General features: G+C 43.2%; 4 pseudogenes; all 4 read left to right on the top strand.

The window, feature by feature from the left end:
- The first annotated feature begins 13,844 nt into the window (after positions 1-13,844).
- Positions 13,845-14,915, top strand: LOC116727603 (probable serine/threonine-protein kinase clkA; annotated as a pseudogene).
- A 1,440-nt stretch (positions 14,916-16,355) lies between these two features.
- On the top strand, positions 16,356-18,599 carry LOC116727601 (probable serine/threonine-protein kinase clkA; annotated as a pseudogene).
- Positions 18,600-18,872: 273 nt separating this feature from the next.
- On the top strand, positions 18,873-21,161 carry LOC116727244 (probable serine/threonine-protein kinase clkA; annotated as a pseudogene).
- Positions 21,162-21,695: 534 nt separating this feature from the next.
- On the top strand, positions 21,696-22,652 carry LOC116727604 (probable serine/threonine-protein kinase clkA; annotated as a pseudogene).
- The last annotated feature ends 1,209 nt before the right edge of the window (positions 22,653-23,861 follow it).

Here is a 23,861-nt window from a genome sequence, read left to right as displayed (position 1 = left end):
GGTGCTCAAATGCTAGTTTCCTCCTACTGTTGAGAAGAAGCATAATATAAAAGCGTATGTCCTCTCTATTTTTATCCTTTAACCTAACAATTTGCAATCCTCTTTCCGTGCCAGAGCTGCCAGTAAAACATTAATTCCTGCTGCCATCATACTCTGACTGGCCCGCTACATTCTGTTTGTCTTCTTTATCTTTATCACAGCTTCCCACTGAATCTGAGCCATCACACTCCCTTTTCTTTTTCTTGGACCATAGGAAATACTCAGTGACATTGTCTGAATATCTATAGTTACAGCATAAAGTTAAATAATCCATATTTGAGGGTAAAATAAAGTTTAAATACTATTTTAGTATTGAACTTCTGTAAAGACTCAAAATAAAAGAAATTCTGTTATTTTCTTGTACCATTTGCAGTCACCAAACTGTCACTGAAAGTGCATTACTCTGTTGTAACATATACACATTATTTCATGTAAGAATTCATTTTACATTGAAAAAACTTAATTGAAAATGTTTCTTCTGCCTGAATGTGTTATTTTGTATATTTATTTCTGCTATTTTTTAAGTTTTATTCATTAAAATACCGGAACTTGCACAACTTTATATTTGGTCTAAATTTAGTTGGAATTTTTAATCATTTACTCAGTAGACTTTGATCACTGCAAAGTTTTGTTTCATGTGAAGCAAAACTGGTTTTCTCGGGTAACTGTTCTATCATAAGTATCATACTGAATGTTATCACGCTATCTTTCAAACGACAATAAAACATGGCAGCTAATGAGCAATGCAGTTCCTGAACAGCTTTGTTAAACATTACTCAGGAAGTAAAACATTACAATACAAACCCTTATATAGTCCAATAATAAGAAAATTACAATGAATTGAATAAAATGGGTGCATTTGAGAATAAATGATATGTACATTTACGGTACATATCATTAGCATTAAATGTTGTAGGGCCACAACATTTAATGCTAACATTCCAATCTGCTTTCATTTCTGTGTAGAAGCTGTGCTCACTATTGCTTTCTGTTTATTGTCACAATAGACCAAATAGAGCAAAGTCAGGGAGGAGACATTGGACAAGAGCCAGGGGTGATTTTGGGTTGGGTTGAGGGTGGGCTTCTGGTGAATGCCCTATTGCTCTCCAACCAGGGGAAACTCTGTTGTGAATGGGAAACATTTATTTGACTTCTAAAACATGTTCTTCATTTGTGAAGGTTGAATAAAGAACTCTGAGACGCTGGAACTGCTCCGACTCAGAAACTACAATACTTCGACTCTTCAAACCTGGACTAGATTATGCTGCACTAATAATAGAAAATGTAAAGCCCCGTTGTTGACTCATGAAACTTTTATTTGACTTTACTTTTATTTCCCAGAAAGGGCTTCCTCGGAAAATGACAAAATATGTTGGCTCCTTGGATGCTGTTCACAGCATTTTATGTTTGGAAAAAGTACAATTCAATACATAAGACTATTTGATCTTGCTAAGTGAATTAAAAATATTTATTTTTATGGATCCTGTCTACATTGCCTTCTTTCTAAATTTTTAGTGGATCTATAAAATACAAAAAAAATGATCTTACTTTTATTTTTGCAAAATGATTTTTCCTGTAGAGTGAAAGCTGTGTCGGATGGATTTTACATGTACAAAAACTGGAGAGTAATGGCTCAAGTAATATTGGCTTGTGAAAATTTGCCTTCAGGAAAATTCTTAAAAATAAACAGTAGCATTAATATAATACCGCAGTTACTGCAGCACCTTTGAATGCTGCTATAGAGCTACCATTGGAATTTACACACATAAACTCAAGCATAACTATCTTCACTTATTGATCTTTCACAGCCAGAGGAGACACTTATTGAGTTGCCTATCAATAAGTGTTGCTATGACAAAAAAATTGACATTTACAATCAGTTACCTTTGTAAATGCAAACTACAAGGTAAATAGCAACACATGAAACATGAAAAACAAGGATTCATGTTTTTGTGCATCACGAGAACTGAGAAGTAAGAATTTAAGAGTCTTTGCAGCTTAATAAAAATCACTGACTCATTGCATGAAGTTAAACCGATACATTGTGACTTGTTTATGATTTTTCTTCAGAACTGTTTAGTTTTATTGGTAAAGTAAATTTGTTTAACTATTGCATAAAAAAGGGGTTATATTGCATATTGCTGTAACTAAGAACGTTGCTGTATTATGTTTTACTATACTTTAAAGGGACAACTCACAACATAGGCCTCTGAAATGAGAGGTTTTCTTGGATAAATAAGAAATTTTTTAGGTACACTGCTCTTTGAGAAAAGTTGTGTGAAGACAAACAAAGACACAATGTGTGGTTGCTGATACGGTTGCTGATCTCTGCAAGTTGCAGAGATAAGACAGGATATTCGATCTAGAGATTCACAGCAAACGGTGAATTTGCTGCCTTTGAGATGCAAAAGAGTTCACAATCTAAAAGAAGAGGAAAAATAATATAACAAGGAAAAATGGATGAATTAGTGTTTTGCCTCAATAGTTGTTATGAGCACCGAGTCTAAAAAAGTCAACAGTAAGACAGGATCTAGATGACATCCTCAAAGAATAAATTAGCATTATTCAGATTCAGAGTGAAGTTTCTGGAATAAATATTGTATATGATAAATACAGTAGAATTGATAGTCTGCCTCCCTGAATGTTCATTCAAGGAACAAAAGAGGGGTTGATTTGGCCTCACTGACTCTGTATTTGTATACTTGGTTTCCAGTGTTTCAGTCTCATGTTGCTCAAAAGCTAATTCCATTCACTCCAAAACATCCTCAGTCAAAAGACAAGAATCAGCTGAATGTGCAGCCACACAAGCTGTAGTAAAGGTCACGGCAGAGCAAGAATATTATCCAGGAACTAAATACTAAGACTTGAAGCTGAAGATAAACTGATAGCTGCAGAAGAAGAAACTGCTGTGATAATGCGGTACCTTCAAAGAGAAAAAGATGAGATTGTGAATGTCAAGAGGCAGCTCTTCTAAGGGAACAACGAGAACTGGATGGAAAAAGAATTTGAAATTTCAAAAAGGTTTGAAATGAGAGATCCTGCGTTTGGAGGAGTTAAAAAGGCTAAATGCAGCCGAGATTCATCCAATCCAAGAGTCTAAATCACACAAATCCAAAGTCGCCTTGATGTTACTTTACAATTTCTGGTTTGCATAACAAGATCCATTGTGTGTGTCATAAAAGGAAACGACTTAGCCTGCGCAAATTTCTTAAAAGCCTTTTTATGACAGAGTCAAATTTGTTGTGAAAAATAGGACCTGTTGGGGACACCTGCTCAAAGCATCATCCCATCGGCTTACATGAAAATTGCTCAAGACACGAACAAGAAGTCCTTGTCCTTTTGTTAACTAAAGTAGTTGTAGTTTTATTTCTCTGACAGAGTTAGATCTAAATTAGAAACGAGTGCTATCCTTGAAATCGTTCTAATGTTTCCAAATCTCGTTTTAATCATATCAGTTTGTGAAGGCTTTGAAACCTGTTTGTAATGGACATGCAGCATTGTTCAGGGTGTAGCTTTTCCTATGGTACGTATGATGCGTGGTATACCGTCAAGGCATTTTGTGATGATGACGTAACATCACATGGGTATTTTAACTGTCTGCTGTCAGGCTCAGTGTCTGCTGCTGACACTCAGGATGACTTTGAAATTGATAGTGTCAGCGCAAAGAGGAAGAAAGACAAGATAAAAGTGATCTCTGTTAATCAGTAGCAGTGCGACTACAGTTCAGGTCCCATAAAACAATACGTTTCTCACTTCGTATACAACCTTTTCTTAGTAGATAGTAATTTAGCTGATCTCCTGCCAATTCCATACTCATTTTACTTTAGTATACTGATTGACTTCATAAGACATCTTAAAATCAAAGGTCAGATTGTTCATTGTCCCACCTTGTTTTACTGGAAACAGAATGTGATGTGTATTATAGGTGGGTCAGAAAATGCTATTGAGACTTATTACAAATAAATCATAAACTATTTGGTGATGATTTTTCAGTCTAAAGTGGATATAAAATGTCTACACACCCCTGTTATCAGGTTTTCATGATGCAAAGTGACAGCAAGACAAATAATTTCACAACTTTTTCCTCCTTCAGTGTGACCTATACCCTGTACAACGCATCTGATTAAAAAAAACAAACACTGAATCATTTAAAGGGGGAAAATATAAAATAAAAAACATGGTTGGATAAATATGCACACCCTTAAGCTAATACTTTGTGGCACCATCTTTGGCTTTTATTATGGCACTCGGTCTTTTTAGGTAGCATGACACATTTTGGTGTGGCAGAATTTGCCCACTCTTCTTTGTAAAACCACTCCAAATCTGACAGATTATGAGGACACCGCCTGTACACAGCCCTCTTCAGATCACCCCACAAATGTTCAATGGGATTTAGGTCTGGACTTTGACTGGGCCATTCCAAAGTTTAAGCGTTTTCCGGTAAAGCCATTCTTTTGTTGATTTAGGTGTGTGCTTTGAGTCATCTCCTCTTGATGATGACAGTCTCCACTGTGTTCCACAGTATATTTAATTCCTTGGAAATGCTTTTCACAGAGCCGTGCAGAGACCTTTGGAGGAGCAGGGGCTCAAAGTTAAAAAAGGGCACATTGAACAAGATCTTAAAACATCGTACAACAACATAGCAACAACTCACATTAATCAAGAATTTAATTGTATCCTGCTTTATCATTGCCATCATGCAAAACAAATGTAGTCTATATTTTCCCCCAACAGGTGTAAAGTTTCTGTTTCTGCTGCTGACAGTCCTGGAGGGCTGAGTTGATCTGAGGCTGTTGCTGTTAAACAGACCAGAGGAGAGAAGGTCACTGGTTATGAAGTTATGAAATAAGCAGTGACAGTCACAGTACCGTATCAGGATATCTGATATATAGACAGATATTCTTTATATCTGTCAGTGGGACCGACTCAAGCTGCCTGTAGCGAACCGGGCATTTAGCAGCCTGATTAAGTTAAAGTCAGAAGTTTCTCTGCAGCCGAAGCATTTCTGTGTTATATATATATATATATATATATATATATATATATATATATATATATATATATACATATATTTCTTCTTGCCCATAATTTGATAGTTAGAGGGCACAGTTCGGCCCCCCTCCTCCTCACCTGAGAAACTGAGAGTCATTATTAGACTGAGTTCAGCCAGACTAGTATGTTTTGCTAAATTATTATATTTAGCTAAATATTATTGCAGAGGGGCACAACCAGGCCTTCTGACAGACAGATTAAAAAAATTGAAAATTTGAAAAACCTTTTTCAAAAAGGGCACTAGGGGCCTCAAGGATAAAAGGGGCGGGGGCTCAAGCCGCCTTCACATAAGTGTGTGCACACTTATGTGTACAAAAGACTGTTAATTATTTGTTTTCAGCCCTCTAGTTTAGGTTTTCTTCTTCAAAGTATTTTAGGTGCAGTAATTTATTTCAGCCACTGGGTGGCTTCATGTTCAATTTTGTTACAGCTTGTTTATGGATCTGAGTAGAGTGTTACGGTTCTCAAGGCTGACTCCGTTCATAACCTCTTTCTATTGTGTGCGTCCATTGAATGAAGCCACACACACACCTGTGCCCTTATATGTATAGCTGAACCTCCAGAGCTAATTAAAACCAAGTAAAGCTCAATTCTGGACTTGGACATTCTCTTCTTTCACTAACTCACCTGAACATATATATCAGCTGTTCTAACCCGACACCCTGGAGTGATTGTTCATCCACAACTGAACCAGCTACAGTCTTCATTACACTTATGTGAACGAATTATCTCAGTTTATTTTTAGTTCACCTCCCTGAATGATTTCTTCTTGTTTTTCAATTGTGTTATTCGGGTTAAAGGTCACACTAAAGGCGGAAAGAGTCTTATTTGTCTTGCGGTTTTGTTTTTTTTTTCACGTCATAAAAACCTGGTATTTGAACAGGTGTGTGCAGACTTTTTTATATTCTGTGTATTCATACTTGAGTAAATAAATCAAGCTTAAGAAAGGGAGAGCTACAAAAGCATTAAAGAACTGGCAAACAATGTAATCTTTGTTCCTCTGGGTTATTATTAACATCTTTCTGCAATCTTTGAAGTCACAGGCCGAGATATGCATGAGAAATCAAAGCAGACCTATGCTTAAATATCTGTTTTGAAATACTGTCACTTTCGATTTGATTGTGTAACATTCTCCAAACTCTTTGCAACTTGTAAGAAAATTAATAAAAAAATAAATATTTCATTGGCAAGCTTTAGTCATTCTATAAAGTTACCTATTCTACACAAGCATATTTGACACATTTATTTAGTACATTGCTGGGTTTAAGAAATACTTACTTCATTTCAGTTTTTAAAAAATACATTAGAGAAATTTACTGTTTAGTAAAGGGCAAAACTAACCAAATGGAAAATAAGTGAGAAACCTAACACCACAAAAAATGGGCAAGAATAAATAAACAAACAAACAAATAGATTTATAACTTATAAATTAAGTGTTATTAAAACCAAAACCATCTTATATTGTTTGTGGCGTAGATTCACTAAGCTGTAAGGAAACATCCTTAGAGATTTCTTTCCACACTGACATGATAGCATCGCATGTTTTTTTGACTGCACTTCCATGTTGCAATTCCCCAGATTTCACAATATCCCAAACGTGTTCTGCTGGATGAGTCTGGAGGTTATCACTTATCACTTGCAGTGTAATCATTCTCACGTTGAGAGGATATGGGCTTTGTGACATGAAGGGATTAATGTGGTCAGCAACAAGCCATGCGGTGGATCTGTTGGTAGCACTGTTGTCTTTCAGCAAGAAGGTCCCGGGTTTGAATCCCAACCTTTCTGCATGGAGTTTGCATATTCCTTACCTGTATGCTTCCTGACATAGTCCAATAACGTAACTGTTAAGTTGAATAGTCTCAGTCGCCCTTTGGAGTGAATTTGTGTGTGCGTGGTTGTTTGTCCTTTTTGTCACTGTTTTGCCCTGCGAGTGACCGGTGACCTGTCTATAGTATACCTCACCCAATGACCGCTTGAAATAGGCCCCAACTCTCTCACAAGCCTTAGAGGAGCAACACTCAGGAAGGCCGTGGCATTAAAATGATCCTCAGATTGTACAAACAAACCTAAAGTGTTGAGTGAACCCGAGTTTACAATACAATAAACCAGATTTGCGTTTTCAAAAGAATGAGTGAAGATCCCAGTTGATCTTCAGTTTCAAAAATACCCAGACCAGTTTGTCTGGCACCAAGCCACATTCAAAGTTACTTCAATCTGATTTCTTCCTCCTGTTGATGCTCACTTTAACACTCGCCAAGTCATCCTCAGCATTCATGTTATGTTGGTGTTAACAAATAACAGATCAGGTTTATGTTGTCAGGTGGCTGGAGGTCTAATAAAACTACACATACAATAAACTAGAAATCATTTTACATTTTTGAAAGAATGAGTGAAGATCCCAGTTGATCTTCAGTTTCAAGAATGATCTTCAGTCAATAAATGTTAAGTGTAAATGTTGCTTGAAGTCTGACCCAAAAGATTCATATGTTGTTTTTTTTTAAATTTATTTATGTTTTTACTGTTAATTGTGATTTTGGAAATGTAATTGTTAAATGCCACATTTTTAAAACTTTAGATAAGTTATAAGTTAGAGAGCCTTGGATTCTGTTATCATCACTGCTCCCAGAAAAGTCAAAAATACCCTGCTGGTCTTTGCACTCGTTTGCACAGCTCTGGTCCTTTCAAATAATGTTTCTGCTGTTATTTGCATATCTCTATTGTTTTATTGTCACTTATTGTAAAATGTCTTTTAATGGTCCACGTGAACATCTTGTAGATTTTTTTATTATGCTATTCAGTTTCACATTCCTTTGAACCAGAGTATACTATGGTTTTGATTGAACTTCAGTGAATTATGTTGAAATTTTGCCTTTACAGTACTGTATGTTATTACTGTATGTTATTTTTAATTCTGTTTTTTAAATTCAGTTCAGTTCAATTCAAATTCAAAAATATTTTGTTGATTGGAAATTAAATGTAGTAACACATATTAATTAAACTTTAAAAGAGTTGTTGTAGATAGTGATGACTGTGGGCAGGAAGGATTTCTTGTAGCAGTCAGTACTACAGTCAATTTCAAAAAGCCTCCGACTGAAGACAATGTTTATTTATGACAGTCTCACTAAGGGAATGCTCTGCATTGTCCATAATCTTCTTGACTTTATATAAAATTGTTCTTCGTACCAACATCTCTAGATTTAATAGATGTTTTTATTGCTTTATTTTGTGTGCCTGGATCGCCTGTCCCTTTGCTGCTGCACCTGTATTTTCCCACTGTGGGACCATGAAGAATATTTCTATTTTATCCTACCCTTACTGGTTCCTAAAATTATATTACCTATAAGGAAAGGTTAATTTCTAGATACATTTGACTTTCTAGAGCTTTATTTATGTAGATTTTTAAATGTTTTTATTCTTCTGTTGCAACACTGAGATACTTATTTAAATGAAATTGTTTTTGTTAACTTCATGATTTTCAACTTCAAATTATTTTCATGGCCACTTTGCTCTCTGACACTCGTCATGTTGACAGCCAATAGCACAGACACAATCTTAATTTAAATAGGGCAGTCTGTGCCACTTTTGCAGCAGTAATCAATTATACATGCAGTCTTTGTAGACTGCCTTCAAAACGGCCAATAATTGCACGTACAATGCTTCATTTGTTAATGTTTTTTCCATTAGAAATATTGCACTCTTTACTAAGTCTTTTAAGGTCAAGCCTCTAGACTAGAGCTAAACAACGCCCCCTGTGGAGTGGGGAGTGGTTACTAATTCAAATTTCCTCATGAGGATAGCAAAACAGTTCACTTCATTTCTCATGTTACGCTTTGAGGCTCTCAGGTGTCATTCACACATGATTTGTATTGTTTTTTGTCTATTTATGGGATTTTTTCCTTCATGTTTTTGTTTACAATGACTAAGACATTGATTTTGATATTTATCTTTTGGATTTCTGGAATCAGTGTTGGTAAGCTTGAATGTTTTTATGCATTATCTGTGAATTACCCTGTTTAGAACATGTTGTGAAGGAACATATTATATCTGTACAAATTAGATTTTGCTTGATCTAAGTCAAGTTACAATAACGAATGTTTTTATTAAAGCAGAAACAGCTGCACCCTATAAAGATGTAAGGTAGGAAGATGAAAGGATAGTTTAACAGGTGGATTATATCTATTGTAAAATATTTATTTACTTTCTTGGATTTCATAACTCATTAAAAAGACAACCATGAAAAAAATGAGTGCCTCAGGCTGCAAGAAGTTAAAAATCAATACGTCTATTCACACAATGAATAGCACAATGCAAAAAATATTCACAGCTTGTCACTTTTCTTTATTCCAGATTTATTTAAATTAATTGATTTCCTTAAAATTCTAGACATCAATATCCTATTATGACAACTTGGAAAAATGTTTCTGACTGTTTTTGCAAATTTATTAAAAATAGAAAACCAAGAAATCACATTTACATAGGAATAAAAGAATTCACAACCTTTGGTTGTCAATCAATCAAATCAATCAATCAAATTTTATTTGTATAGAACATTTCAACAGCAAGGCATTTCAAAGTGCATTACATCATATCAAACACAGAAACACAATGCAACATAGAATCAACAATCAAAACACGACATTAAGTCAAGTTCCATTTCAAATACAATTCTAAACAGGTGGGTTTTAAGTCGAGTTTGCATCCATAGAAGGTTTACCTGTTACACTCCTACTGTGTTATATGGAACAAAATACCTGTTGCTATTTTTATTCCCACTCACGCTCACAATCACACAGTTTAAAACGATGTAAACAACCTTTCAACAGGCTTCCGGCACAAGGCTCCGTACGCCTCTTTCACGGAATTTCGAGCAGGGACTCCATCGTCCCTCACGGATTTTTGTGCAATTCTATGGTACCTGTTAGTGTCTAGAATTTACAGGGTTTCCGTTACGTGCAATGACCCTCAGTCACTCGCAGTTTTTCTTCTGACAAGAGGCTCCGTACACCTCTTTCACTGAATTTTGTGAAATCAGCTGGACTAATTGTCCAGCTGATTTCCTTAATTTTGGGAGATCAGTGATTGGCCGATGCTTATATGTGAAGCTGATACTATCCACCGATCGTATTTACCTCAACGAAGGTCTAAAAATCAACCACTGTCCTCTTCCAGCCCACCAGGTCATGTCCTCACATTTGCGGTTAACAACAGTCGCCCCACTGTTGCCAAGTCATTGACTTTCTTGTTATATTTAGCAACAACAGAGGAAACAAAATTAGTATTGGTCAAAAACTGAATCGACTGGCCAAGCTTTTTAAAGATTGGTAATCGGAGATCTGCTAAAAAACTGTAATTTATGCACCCCTCGTTAATACTTTGTGGATCCACCTATGACAGAAATTCCAGCCTCAATTCTTTTTTATTTTAATGCCTCAAGCTTAGCACACCTGTCTTTAGGCAGTGCTCATTCGGACCTTAGTGGCAAATTACATTTTCGGCATCCTTCCCCAAATTTGTACCTCTAGAAAGGCACACACAAATCAAGCCATTTGCACTGTAGAAACCACAAAAGGTGGAAACAAATCAATTCTAAGCTTTATCAACAAAGTGTTAAGCAAATGCTCTGAACACTGATGTAAACGTTATTTTTGTGGTTTTCTAATTTTAATAGATTTGCAAAACACACACACAAAAAAAATCCATCCATCCATTTTCTAACACCCTTATCCCTAGTGGATTTGGGAGGGATGGTGGTATTTGTTGAATACAACACAAGCAAACACAAAATGTAGTTTCTAAATGAAGGTATTTCTTATTAAGAGAAACAAAAAATCCAAACCTATATGGCCTTTTGTATAAAGTGATTAGTACCTCGGATAAAAAATAAAAAAAAAACTTAACTGTGGATTTATCACAGCCTAGTTCACTTTCTCTTTATCACTTTCCAGTTCTCCCTGGTTCTGCCTCTTTCATGTCTCATTCTAAGGGCGTAGTCTACCCTGAGTTATTTCTCTAGATTATTTACCATAGGTTACTGGAGGACAAACTGATCACTTTTCTTAACTTTCCTCTTTCACTACTCTACGATTTGTATTATTTGATGTTATTTAAACTGTCAAGTTTACAGTTTGTCAGTTTCTTTTTCTTTCCTGAGAAGCTACATCTGGTTTGGTATTCTGCTTGGCTGTGATGCCTTCCTGCAGGGGAGCATCGACTGAAATAATTGTGTCAACAGTTAACAGCCATGACAGCATTAGTAATATTGGCTAATATTGTTAATGTCAACACTCCCAGGCCAGGCCAAAAAGAAAAACATAGTTGAACTGAACACTCCCCTCTTGTGTCTTCTTGAAATGGTTTGTACATATGGTGTTTTTAGCAGCAGTCAGTAGCTACAAGACAATGACAACTGTGATCATCACTATGCAGCCAAGAAAAATATTGACATTAGGTTTTCAAAAAAGAGGGAGAGAGGGAGAAAGAGAGAAAAGAAGGCATACAAAAGAATTGTGTCAATTGGTAATCCAGTTTTTCTCTCAAGAGAGGTGGGTAGACTATGAGAATATCAACTATTTACCATAATTAGCTTAGCTACACACTACTATCTGCCTCCATTTCACCAGCATTTAATCAATGGAGGAACATATTCACCAAACTATTCATATATTTAACTTGTTCCTGTACCTCTTACAACACTTAGCAACAGATGAATTGATCAACAACAGCTTTAACCCCCCACACCAGCCTAAACTCCTACCTATTCCAGTGAAAAAGGTGAGCAACATTAACAAGCTAGTTAGTATCATTCCAGGGAACGTATGTGGATTTAACCCGTCTTTTCGCTCTTATTAAAACTACCCAACAAAAACAATGTATTTATTACTGACAAAAAAAAAAATCAAACAATCTTTATAAAATGATCATAGAAACCGTCTGGACTGGAGGCTGCACAGTTTGAACAGTGAGTATCTTACCTTAACTTGCATTTAAGTTACAGATATTAGCTGCCACTTTCCCTCATGACCTGCCCCTTTTCTACTCCTAAGTGAAATTAACAAAATGATACTACATAGCATATTATAGACTGTTATTTGTGGGGAGATACCTTACAGTAAGGTAAAACTAAAATAATAAACTTATTTGCATGCACAGATATTGTGCTACTTTCAATATTGGAACAAAGAAAGTAAGGGAATTGCAAGCCTTTAACTTTAAGTAACGCTCTTGATGAGTAATATTGACTCAAGAAATACTTAGCAAACTGTACAGAGGTGGCCCAATTAAATTTTTGTTCATTGGGCCCAACATTCCAGGCGGTAGGTACCCTTGGCACAACACATATTTCCTCTTCGTGAAATAGTAAGAATATAAGACTAAGGAGAACCTCTTGCATTTAATGGAAGAGGTTAATAAATATAATAAATAATAAAAATAATATATAGCCATCAATATAAATGTTAAATTTTAACATGGTTCACAATACAGTATGAGTTCACTGCCATTACTAATTATAGATTAACTTTCAAAAAATTCCTACTTGAACTAAAATATGTGATTGTAAGCAACTGAAGGCAAAACAGAGTTAGTATCTTGAATTAATAACTAATAGATAGCTTATAATTCAGCAGGCATGTTGTGGTAAATAGAGCTGCCAGCTCCCTTTAATAGTTTGAAATTTGTTAGAGGCAATGCTTGAATATACAGTATAAATACCAATTTTTTAAAAAAGGGCTTTATATGATGCAACGGTTAAATTATGTTCGACACTCTGCTACAGCTGAAACCAGTACAACTGGCGTCACAGCAACACCAACAGGAACTACAACAACAACCACAGGAGTTCCAACCACAACCAAAGCAGCTCCAAACTCCACCACTCCAGCTCCAACCACAACCACAGCAGCTCATACAACAACCACAGCAGCTCCCACTACAACCACAGCGGCACCAACTACAACCACAAAAGCTCCTACCACAACCACTGCAGATCCAACTACAACCACAGCGGCTCCTACCACAACAACTGCAGCTCCAACGACAACCACTGCAGCTCCAACCACAACTACAGCGGCTCCAACTACAACCACTGCAGCTCCAACTACAACCACTGAATCTCCAACCACAACCACAGCACCTCCAACCACAACCACTGCAAATCCAACCACAACCACAGCGGCTCCAACAACCACAGCAGCTCCAACTACAACCACAGCAGCTCCAACCACAACCACAGGAGTTCCAACCACAACCACAGAAGCTCCAACTACAACCACAGCTGCACCAACCACAACCACTGCAGCTCCAACTACAACCACAGCAGCTCCAACAACAACCACAGCAGCTCCAACTACAACCACCGCGGCACCAACTACAACCACAGAAGCTCCTACCACAACCACTGCAGCTCCAACTACAACCACAGCTGCTCCTACCACAACAACTGCAGCTCCAACGACAACCACTGCAGCTCCAACTTCAACCACTGCCTTTCCAACAACAACCACTGAATCTCCAACTACAACCACGGCAGCTCCAACCACAACCACAGGAGTTCCAACCACAACCACAGAAGCTCCAACTACAACAACAGCAGCTCCAACTACAACCACTGAAACTCCAACCACAACGACTGCAACTCCAACCACAACCACTACAGCTCCAACAACGACCATTGCAGCTCCAACTACAACCACTGCCTTTCCAACAACAACCACTGAATCTCCAACTACAACCACGGCAGCTCCAACCACAACCACAGGAGTTCCAACCACAACCACAGAAGCTCCAACTACAACAACAGCAGCTCCAACTACAACCACTGAAGCTCCAACCACAACGACTGCAACTCCAACCACAACCACAGCAGCTCCAACAACCACGGCAGCTCCTACCACAACCACTGCAGCTCCAACCACAACTACAGCGGCTCCAACTACAACCACTGCAGCTCCAACTACAACCACTGAATCTCCAACCACAACCACAGCACCTCCAACCACAACCACTGCAAATCCAACCACAACCACAGCGGCTCCAACAACCACAGCAGCTCCAACCACAACCACAGGAGTTCCAACCACAACCACCGAAGCTCCAACTACAACCACAGCTGCACCAACTACAACCACAGCAGCTCCAACTACAACCACAGCGGCACCAACTACAACCACAGAAGCTCCTACCACAACCACTGCAGCTCCAACTACAACCACAGCGGCTCCTACCACAACCACTGCAGCTTCAACGACAACCACTGGAGCTCCAACTTCAACCACTGCCTTTCCAACAACAACCACTGAATCTCCAACTACAACCACGGCAGCTCCAACCACAACCACAGGAGTTCCAACCACAACCACAGAAGCTCCAACTACAACAACAGCAGCTCCAACTACAACCACTGAAGCTCCAACCACAACGACTGCAACTCCAACCACAACCACAGCAGCTCCAACAACCACAGCAGCTCCTACCACAACCACTGCAGCTCCAACCACAACTACAGCGGCTCCAACTACAACCACTGCAGCTCCAACTACAACCACTGAATCTCCAACCACAACCACAGCACCTCCAACCACAACCACAGCAGCTCCAACTACAACCACAGCAGCTTCAACCACAACCACAGGAGTTCCAACCACAACCACAGAAGCTCCAACTAAAACCACAGCTGCACCAACCACAACCACTGCAGCTCCAACTACAACCACAGCAGCTCCAACAACAACCACAGCAGCTCCCACTACTTCCACAGCAGTTCCAACAACCACAGCAGCTCCAACTACAACCACCGCGGCACCAACTACAACCACAGAAGCTCCTACCACAACCACTGCAGCTCCAATTACAACCACAGCGGCTCCTACCACAACAACTGCAGCTCCAACGACAACCACTGCAGCTCCAACTTCAACCACTGCCTTTCCAACAACAACCACTGAATCTCCAACTACAACCACGGCAGCTCCAACCACAACCACAGGAGTTCCAACCACAACCACAGAAGCTCCAACTACAACAACAGCAGCTCCAACTACAACCACTGAAGCTCCAACCACAACCACTGCAGCTCCAACGACGACCACTGCAGCTCCAACAACAACCACTGAATCTCCAACTACAACCACGGCAGCTCCAACCACAACCACAGGAGTTCCAACCACAACCACAGAAGCTCCAACTACAACAACAGCAGCTCCAACTACATCCACTGAAGCTCCAACCACAACGACTGCAACTCCAACCACAACCACAGCAGCTCCAACAACCACGGCAGCTCCTACCACAACCACTGCAGCTCCGACTACAACCACTGAATCTCCAACCACAACCACAGCACCTCCAACCACAACCACTGCAAATCCAACCACAACCACAGCGGCTCCAACAACCACAGCAGCTCCAACCACAACCACAGGAGTTCCAACCACAACCACCGAAGCTCCAACTACAACCACAGCTGCACCAACCACAACCACTGCAGCTCCAACTACAACCACAGCAGCTCCAACAACAACCACAACAGCTCTCACTACTTCCACAGCAGTTCCAACAACCACAGCAGCTCCAACTACAACCACAGCGGCACCAACTACAACCACAGAAGCTCCTACCACAACCACTGCAGCTCCAACTACAACCACAGCGGCTCCTACCACAACCACTGCAGCTCCAACGACAACCACTGCAGCTCCAACTTCAACCACTGCCTTTCCAACAACAACCACTGAATCTCCAACTACAACCACGGCAGCTCCAACCACAACCACAGGAGTTCCAACCACAACCACAGAAGCTCCAACTACAACAACAGCAGCTCCAACTACAACCACTGAAGCTCCAACAACAACGACTGCAACTCCAACCACAAACACTGCAGCTCCAACGACAACCACTGCAGCTCCAACTACAACGACTGCCTTTCCAACAACAACCACTGAATCTCCAACTACAACAACGGCAGCTCCAACCACAACCACTGCAGCTCCAACCACAACCACAGAAGCTCCAACTACAACAACAGCAGCTCCAACTGCAACCACTGAAGCTCCAACCACAACGACTGCAACTCCAACCACAACCACTGCAGCTCCAACCACAACTACAGCGGCTCCAACTACAACCATTGCAGCTCCAACTACAACCACTGCCTTTCCAACAACAACCACTGAATCTCCAACTACAACCACTGAAGCTCCAACCACAACGACTGCAACTCCAACCACAACTACAGCGGCTCCAACTACAACCACTGCAGCTCCAACTACAACCACTGCCTTTCCAACAACAACCACTGAATCTCCAACTACAACCACGGCAGCTCAAACCACAACCACTGCAGCTCCAACCACAACCACAGAAGCTCCAACTACAACAACAGCAGCTCCAACTACAACCACTGAAGCTCCAACCACAACGACTGCAACTCCAACCACAACCACTGCAGCTCCAACAACCACGGCAGCTCCTACCACAACCACTGCAGCTCCGACTACAACCACTGAATCTCCAACCACAACCACAGCACCTCCAACCACAACCACTGCAAATCCAACCACAACCACAGCGGCTCCAACAACCACAGCAGCTCCAACCACAACCACAGGAGTTCCAACCACAACCACCGAAGCTCCAACTACAACCACAGCTGCACCAACCACAACCACTGCAGCTCCAACTACAACCACAGCAGCTCCAACAACAACCACAACAGCTCTCACTACTTCCACAGCAGTTCCAACAACCACAGCAGCTCCAACTACAACCACAGCGGCACCAACTACAACCACAGAAGCTCCTACCACAACCACTGCAGCTCCAACTACAACCACAGCGGCTCCTACCACAACCACTGCAGCTCCAACGACAACCACTGCAGCTCCAACTTCAACCACTGCCTTTCCAACAACAACCACTGAATCTCCAACTACAACCACGGCAGCTCCAACCACAACCACAGGAGTTCCAACCACAACCACAGAAGCTCCAACTACAACAACAGCAGCTCCAACTACAACCACTGAAGCTCCAACAACAACGACTGCAACTCCAACCACAAACACTGCAGCTCCAACGACAACCACTGCAGCTCCAACTACAACGACTGCCTTTCCAACAACAACCACTGAATCTCCAACTACAACAACGGCAGCTCCAACCACAACCACTGCAGCTCCAACCACAACCACAGAAGCTCCAACTACAACAACAGCAGCTCCAACTACAACCACTGAAGCTCCAACCACAACGACTGCAACTCCAACCACAACCACTGCAGCTCCAACCACAACTACAGCGGCTCCAACTACAACCATTGCAGCTCCAACTACAACCACTGCCTTTCCAACAACAACCACTGAATCTCCAACTACAACCACTGAAGCTCCAACCACAACGACTGCAACTCCAACCACAACTACAGCGGCTCCAACTACAACCACTGCAGCTCCAACTACAACCACTGCCTTTCCAACAACAACCACTGAATCTCCAACTACAACCACGGCAGCTCAAACCACAACCACTGCAGCTCCAACCACAACCACAGAAGCTCCAACTACAACAACAGCAGCTCCAACTACAACCACTGAAGCTCCAACCACAACGACTGCAACTCCAACCACAACCACTGCAGCTCCAACCACAACTACAGCGGCTCCAACTACAACCACTGCAGCTCCAACTACAACCACTGCCTTTCCAACAACAACCACTGAATCTCCAACTACAACCACTGAAGCTCCAACCACAACGACTGCAACTCCAACCACAACTACAGCGGCTCCAACTACAACCACTGCAGCTCCAACTACAACCACTGCCTTTCCAACAACAACCACTGAATCTCCAACTACAACCACGGCAGCTCCAACCACAACCACAGGAGTTCCAACCACAACCACAGAAGCTCCAACTACAACCACTGAATCTCCAACCACAACCACAGGAGTTCCAACCACAACCACCGAAGCTCCAACTACAACCACAGCTGCACCAACTACAACCACAGCAGCTCCAACAACAACCACAGCAGCTCCCACTACTTCCACAGCAGTTCCAACAACCACAGCAGCTCCAGCTACAACCACAGCGGCACCAACTACAACCACAGAAGCTCCTACCACAACCACTGCAGCTCCAACTACAACCACAGCGGCTCCAACTACAACCACTGCCTTTCCAACAACAACCACTGAATCTCCAACTACAACCACGGCAGCTCCAACCACAACCACAGGAGTTCCAACCACAACCACAGAAGCTCCAACTACAACCACTGAATCTGCAACCACAACCACAGGAGTTCCAACCACAACCACCGAAGCTCCAACTACAACCACAGCTGCACCAACTACAACCACAGCAGCTCCAACAACAACCACAGCAGCTCCCACTACTTCCACAGCAGTTCCAACAACCACTGCAGCTCCAACTACAACCACTGCCTTTCCAACAACAACCACTGAATCTCCAACTACAACCACTGCAGCTCCAACTACAACCACAGCGGCTCCTACCACAACCACTGCAGCTCCAACGACAACCACTGCAGCTCCAACTTCAACCACTGCTTTTCCAACAACAACCACTGAATCTCCAACTACAACCACGGCAGCTCCAACCACAACCACAGGAGTTCCAACCACAACCACAGAAGCTCCAACTACAACAACAGCAGCTCCAACTACAACCACTGAAGCTCCAACCACAACGACTGCAACTCCAACCACAACCACTGCAGCTCCAACGACGACCACTGCAGCTCAAACTACAACCACTGAATCTCCAACTACAACCACGGCAGCTCCAACCACAACCACAGGAGTTCCAACCACAACCACAGAAGCTCCAACTACAACAACAGCAGCTCCAACTACATCCACTGAAGCTCCAACCACAACGACTGCAACTCCAACCACAACCACAGCAGCTCCAACAACCACGGCAGCTCCTACCACAACCACTGCAGCTCCAACTACAACCACTGAATCTCCAACCACAACCACAGCACCTCCAACCACAACCACTGCAAATCCAACCACAACCACAGCGGCTCCAACAACCACAGCAGCTCCAACCACAACCACAGGAGTTCCAACCACAACCACCGAAGCTCCAACTACAACCACAGCTGCACCAACCACAACCACTGCAGCTCCAACTACAACCACAGCAGCTCCAACAACAACCACAACAGCTCTCACTACTTCCACAGCAGTTCCAACAACCACAGCAGCTCCAACTACAACCACAGCGGCACCAACTACAACCACAGAAGCTCCTACCACAACCACTGCAGCTCCAACTACAACCACAGCGGCTCCTTCCACAACCACGGCAGCTCCAACGACAACCACTGCAGCTCCAACTTCAACCACTGCCTTTCCAACAACAACCACTGAATCTCCAACTACAACAACGGCAGCTCCAACCACAACCACTGCAGCTCCAACCACAACTACAGCGGCTCCAACTACAACCACTGCAGCTCCAACTACAACCACTGCCTTTCCAACAACAACCACTGAATCTCCAACCACAACCACAGGAGTTCCAACCACAACCACAGAAGCTCCAACTACAACAACAGCAGCTCCAACTACAACCACTGAAGCTCCAACAACAACGACTGCAACTCCAACCACAACCACTGCAGCTCCAACGACAACCACTGCAGCTCCAACTACAACCACTGCCTTTCCAACAACAACCACTGAATCTCCAACTACAACAACGGCAGCTCCAACCACAACCACTGCAGCTCCAACCACAACTACAGCGGCTCCAACTACAACCACTGCAGCTCCAACTACAACCACTGCCTTTCCAACAACAACCACTGAATCTCCAACTACAACCACTGAAGCTCCAACCACAACGACTGCAACTCCAACCACAACCACTGCAGCTCCAACCACAACTACAGCGGCTCCAACTACAACCACTGCAGCTCCAACTACAACCACTGCCTTTCCAACAACAACCACTGAATCTCCAACTACAACCACGGCAGCTCCAACCACAACCACAGGAGTTCCAACCACAACCACAGAAGCTCCAACTACAACCACTGAATCTCCAACCACAACCACAGGAGTTCCAACCACAACCACCGAAGCTCCAACTACAACCACAGCTGCACCAACTACAACCAAAGCAGCTCCAACAACAACCACAGCAGCTCCCACTACTTCCACAGCAGTTCCAACAACCACAGCAGCTCCAACTACAACCACAGCGGCACCAACTACAACCACAGAAGCTCCTACCACAACCACTGCAGCTCCAACTACAACCACAGCGGCTCCTACCACAACCACTGCAGCTCCAACGATAACCACTGCAGCTCCAACTTCAATCACTGCCTTTCCAACAACAACCACTGAATCTCCAACTACAACCACGGCAGCTCCAACCACAACCACAGGAGTTCCAACCACAACCACAGAAGCTCCAACCACAACCACTGCAGCTCCAACGACGACCACTGCAGCTCCAACTACAACCACTGCCTTTCCAACAACAACCACTGAATCTCCAACTACAACCACGGCAGCTCCAACCACAACCACAGAAGCTCCAACTACAACAACAGCGACTCCAACTACAACCAGCGAAGCTCCAACCACAACGACTGCAACTCCAACCACAACAACTGCAGCTCCAACAACCACGGCAGCTCCTACCACAACCACTGCAAATCCAACCACAACCACAGCGGCTCCAACAACCACAGCAGCTCCAACCACAACCACAGGAGTTCCAACCACAACCACCGAAGCTCCAACTACAACCACAGCTGCACCAACCACAACCACTGCAGCTCCAACTACAACCACAGCAGCTCCAACAACAACCACAACAGCTCTCACTACTTCCACAGCAGTTCCAACAACCACAGCAGCTCCAACTACAACCACAGCGGCACCAACTACAACCACAGAAGCTCCTACCACAACCACTGCAGCTCCAACTACAACCACAGCGGCTCCTACCACAACCACGGCAGCTCCAACGACAACCACTGCAGCTCCAACTTCAACCACTGCCTTTCCAACAACAACCACTGAATCTCCAACTACAACCACGGCAGCTCCAACCATAACCACAGGAGTTCCAACCACAACCACAGAAGCTCCAACTACAACAACAGCAGCTCCAACTACAACCACTGAAGCTCCAACAACAACGACTGCAACTCCAACCACAACCACTGCAGCTCCAACGACAACCACTGCAGCTCCAACTACAACCACTGCCTTTCCAACAACAACCACTGAATCTCCAACTACAACAACGGCAGCTCCAACCACAACCACAGGAGTTCCAACCACAACCACAGAAGCTCCAACTACAACAACAGCAGCTCCAACTACAACCACTGAAGCTCCAACCACAACGACTGTAACTCCAACCACAACCACTGCAGCTCCAACCACAACTACAGCGGCTCCAACTACAACCACTGCAGCTCCAACTACAACCACTGCCTTTCCAACAACAACCACTGAATCTCCAACTACAACCACTGAAGCTCCAACCACAACGACTGCAACTCCAACCACAACCACTGCAGCTCCAACCACAACTACAGCGGCTCCAACTACAACCACTGCAGCTCCAACTACAACCACTGCCTTTCCAACAACAACCACTGAATCTCCAACTACAACCACGGCAGCTCCAACCACAACCACAGCAGTTCCAACCACAACCACAGAAGCTCCAACTACAACCACTGAATCTCCAACCACAACCACAGGAGTTCCAACCACAACCACCGAAGCTCCAACTACAAACACAGCGGCTCCAACAACCACAGCAGCTCCAACTACAACGACTGCAACTCCAACCACAACCACAGGAGTTCCAACCACAACCACAGAAGCTCCAACCACAACCACAGCTGCACCAACCACAACCACTGCAGCTCCAACTACAACCACTGAATCTCCAACCACAACCACAGCACCTCCAACCACAACCACTGCAAATCCAACCACAACCACAGCGGCTCCAACAACCACTGCAGCTCCAACCACAACTACAGCGGCTCCAACTACAACCACTGCAGCTCCAACTACAACCACTGCCTTTCCAACAACAACCACTGAATCTCCAACTACAACCACTGAAGCTCCAACCACAACGACTGCAACTCCAACCACAACCACTGCAGCTCCAACCACAACTACAGCGGCTCCAACTACAACCACTGCAGCTCCAACTACAACCACTGCCTTTCCAACAACAACCACTGAATCTCCAACTACAACCACGGCAGCTCCAACCACAACCACTGCCTTTCCAACAACAACCACTGAATCTCCAACTACAACCACGGCAGCTCCAACCACAACCACAGAAGCTCCAACTACAACCACTGACTCTAGAACCACAACCACAGGAGTTCCAACCACAACCACCGAAGCTCCAACTACAACCACAGCTGCACCAACTACAACCACTGCAGCTCCAACTACAACCACTGCCTTTCCAACAACAACCACTGAATCTCCAACTACAACCACGGCAGCTCCAACCACAACCACAGGAGTTCCAACCACAACCACCGAAGCTCCAACTACAACCACAGCTGCACCAACTACAACCACAGCAGCTCCAACAACAACCACAGCAGCTCCCACTACTTCCACAGCAGTTCCAACAACCACAGCAGCTCCAACTACAACCACAGCGGCACCAACTACAACCACAGAAGCTCCTACCACAACCACTGCAGCTCCAACTACAACCACAGCGGCTCCTACCACAACCACTGCAGCTCCAACGACAACCACTGCAGCTCCAACTTCAACCACTGCCTTTCCAACAACAACCACTGAATCTCCAACTACAACCACGGCAGCTCCAACCACAACCACAGGAGTTCCAACCACAACCACAGAAGCTCCAACCACAACCACTGCAGCTCCAACGACGACCACTGCAGCTCCAACTACAACCACTGCCTTTCCAACAACAACCACTGAATCTCCAACTACAACCACGGCAGCTCCAACCACAACCACAGGAGTTCCAACCACAACCACAGAAGCTCCAACTACAAGAACAGCAGCTCCAACTACAACCACTGAAGCTCCAACCACAACGACTGCAACTCCAACCACAACAACTGCAGCTCCAACAACCACGGCAGCTCCTACCACAACCACTGCAGCTCCAACCACAACTACAGCGGCTCCAACTACAACCACTGCAGCTCCAACTACAACCACTGAATCTCCAACCACAACCACAGCACCTCCAACCACAACCACTGCAAATCCAACCACAACCACAGCGGCTCCAACAACCACAGCAGCTCCAACCTCAACCACAGGAGTTCCAACCACAACCACCGAAGCTCCAACTACAACCACAGCTGCACCAACTACAACTACAGCAGCTCCAACCAGAACCACTGCAGCTCCAACTTCAACCACTGCCTTTCCAACAACAACCACTGAATCTCCAACTACAACCACGGCAGCTCCAACCACAACCACAGGAGTTCCAACCACAACCACAGAAGCTCCAACTACAACAACAGCAGCTCCAACTACAACCACTGAAGCTCCAACCACAATGACTGCAACTCCAATCACAACCACTGCAGCTCCAACCACAACTACAGCGGCTCCAACTACAACCACTGCAGCTCCAACTACAACCACTGCCTTTCCAACAACAACCACTGAATCTCCAACTACAACCACGGCAGCTCCAACCACAACCACAGGAGTTCCAACCACAACCACAGAAGCTCC

This window comes from Xiphophorus hellerii, chromosome 10, assembly GCF_003331165.1.
Source record: "Xiphophorus hellerii strain 12219 chromosome 10, Xiphophorus_hellerii-4.1, whole genome shotgun sequence".
In the NCBI taxonomy this organism is placed as follows: domain Eukaryota; kingdom Metazoa; phylum Chordata; class Actinopteri; order Cyprinodontiformes; family Poeciliidae; genus Xiphophorus; species Xiphophorus hellerii.
Note: the sequence above shows the minus strand (reverse complement) of the source record. Positions and strands in the feature narration are given on the sequence as shown.